The sequence below is a fragment of the Cupressus sempervirens genome, chromosome 10 (assembly GCF_028749045.1).
Source record: "Cupressus sempervirens isolate cs-2001-9-10 chromosome 10, ASM2874904v1, whole genome shotgun sequence".
NCBI classification, from domain to species: Eukaryota; Viridiplantae; Streptophyta; class Pinopsida; order Cupressales; family Cupressaceae; genus Cupressus; species Cupressus sempervirens.
Window position 1 is genome coordinate 385,216,344 of NC_143127.1, and position 3,212 is coordinate 385,219,555.

Genomic DNA, 3,212 nt, shown 5'->3' on the forward strand with positions numbered 1-3,212 from the left:
TAAAGAAAAGTATGAAGCATTTGACAAGTTTAAATTGTTTAAGAACAAAGTTGAGAATGAGTACGAATTCAAGATTAAATGTTTAAGGTTTGATAGAGGTGGAAAATTTACATCAAATGAGTTTAACACCTTTTGTGAAGCGAATGGCATTAAGAGCCAGCTATCAACCCCTAAGACTCCTAAATAGAATGGAACTACTAAGAGAAGAAATAGGTTTATAGTAGAAGCAAAAAGAACTATGATGTTTGAAAATGATATATCAAAGACTTTTTAGAGAGAATTGATTAATACAATAGTATATACAATGAACATAGTCCATATCAAAAAAGGTATGAAAAAGACGCCTTATGCACTATAGTTTGGACATGCACTATTAGTGAAGTATTTCAAATTCTTTAGAAGAAAATGTTATATCAAGAGAGATGATGACATTGGTAAGTTTCATGCAAGAAGCAATGAATATTTTTACCTTGGTAGTTCATTGAAAAACAAAGATTGTAGATGTTTTAATCAGAGAACTAAGACCATTGTTGAGAGCCCAAATGTAAAATTGGATGAGAAGATTAGAGTTAAACACAAGTGTAGGAGGAAAATGATAGGTATAATTGAATCAAGGAAGTGCAGGTTCATTTGAGTGATAAGAAGATTCACGAGCATTAGGAAGAGGGTGAGCAGGACAAACAACACATGACATTGAAGAAGATAAGACAACACTTTCCATATAATAGATTACCAACTTGTGATGATGTGATAATTTCCATCTTGTATCAGACATGCCTAGTGGGAGGAATTTACATTTGTAGGTTTTTTTAAACTAATATCTAGACCACCTACATATACATCAAGACACAACATATAAAAAGGCATTCAATGCATTGACTACCAATTCATCTAAATGCATGACATCTTCAAGCATAGAATATAATTTAGGACAAAGAAATCATATAGTCAGAATTAAGGAAGAAACACATCAGAAGTATCCTCTTCCATTTTACTACAGATAGATTGTGTTGTCCCATAACTAGTCATAGCAAGAAACTCTAACTGGAGTAAATTCAAATAACATTGAACATAGAGAAATATACGAATCCTAATTACAACATCAAAACTCCATAGGGAGTAGCATTCAAGAAACATTTGATAAGCATAGAAAATATTTCATATTAGAGTTATCAACTGTAGGCATAACAAGGATAGTCAAGACATTTCTCACCAACTAGAGAAGACTCATAAGAGAACAATAAGAAATGACTTATTTTTAAGGTAGAGATCCTTAGATTTTTGAAGAGCTTCATTAGTGACATCTCTATATAGAGTTAGTAATGCCAACATCAAATAGGAATTTCACAAAGAATCACCTTGATGATTAGATTATTGGAATCTAAGATAGAGGAGTTATGAAAAGAAACAAAGTTCATGAAGAATTATGTTTGATTTCTCAAGTTGAACCAAAGAGTGCAGATGAAACATGTAAGGATGATCACTAGATTCAAGAAATGAAACAAGAACTAGATCAAATTGTGAAGAATGAGTTATGGGAATTAGTCCCTAAACCTAAAGATAAGAATTTTATAGGAACTAAGTGGGTTTTGAGAAACAAGATGAATGAATAAAATAAGGTTGTTGGAAACAAAGAAATATTAGTATGTAAAGGATATTCATAGCAAGAAGGTACAAACTATGAAGAGACATTTGAACCCATTGCCAAAATTGAAGTAGTAAGGATGTTTTTAGCTTATGCAGAAAATAAGAAGTTCAAAGTGTATTAGATGAATGTGAAGTCAACATTTCTGAATGGTGAACTTGAAGAAGAAGTCTACATTGAGCAACCTAAAGGATTTCCTTTGATAGAAGAAGGAGATGTGGTATGAAAACTAAAGAAAGCTCTGTGTGGATTAAAACAAGCACCTAGAACCTAGTATGTGAGGCTAGACAACTATTTGGAAAAATTGGGATTTGCTAAAGGTGCTATAGATAGTAACTTATATCTAAAAGAACTTGAGAATGGCTGGTTGATTATTGTGATATTTGTGGATGATATAATATTTGGAGGTAATGATGAAGCAAGTGAGAAATTTGCTGATGAAATGAAGAATGAATTTGAGATGAGTATGATTGGTGAGATGAAATATTTATTAAGTTTACAAATTGTGTAGGACAGTGATGGCATTTTTTTTATCACAGATTAATTATTTAAAAGGCTTGTTGAAGAGATTTGGCTTGAAAATTTGTAAGCATGTTGGTACACCTATGATAACTGGTCAATAGTTATCTAGCAAAGATGAGACATCTACAGTCGAGCATAAGAAATACAAATCCATGATTGGACTCTTTCAATATCTAGCTCATACAAGACTAGATACAAAAAATGTAGTTTATATAGTAGCAATATTTGAAGAGGATCCTAAGGAATGATGCTATCCAACAATAAAGAGGATATTCGTATATTTTAAGGGTACACCTAATTTTGGGTTGTGGTTTGATAGATCAAATGACTTTACTCTATGTGCATATACTAATGCAGATTGGGAAAGCAGTATGGATGATAGAAAAAGGTACAAGTAGTGGGGCATTTTCCTTGAAGGAATATTGGTTTCTTGGCTAAACAAGACACAAATTGTATTTCACATAGTACAATACAAGTAGAGTATATAGCAACACCAAAAAAATGCAATCAGATCATGTATGAAATAAATGTTGAAGGATATTGGGATAGATTTTTCATAACCTATTATCATACAATATGATAAAAAATGTACAATGAGTGTGTCTAAGAATCATGTGTTACATTCTAAGAAAAAACATATATTGATTAAGTATCATGTTCTAAGAGAGAAAGTTGCAGAGGAAGAGATCAGATTAGAGTATGTTAATAAAAAAGAGAAGATTGTAGATATTTTATGAAGCCTTTGCCAAAGGATACATTTAAGTATTTGCAAGTTATGCCTAGGGTTATGCCCTTGCCTACTTCAAAGTAGGTCTTATAGCATAACCTACACCTTGGAGGTCTTATAGATCATGCACAATCTACCATAACCATTGAGCATGTTGATCCTATTGGAGCACCAACAATTGAGGATATGAAGAAGAAGAAAGAACATAACTAGACAATGCTAGAGATTTCCTTTGACCTAAGTTATGCCGAATATTATGATATCAAAGGTCTTGATAATGCAAAGAAAATGTGGGATGCCTTAGCCAACATCTATGGA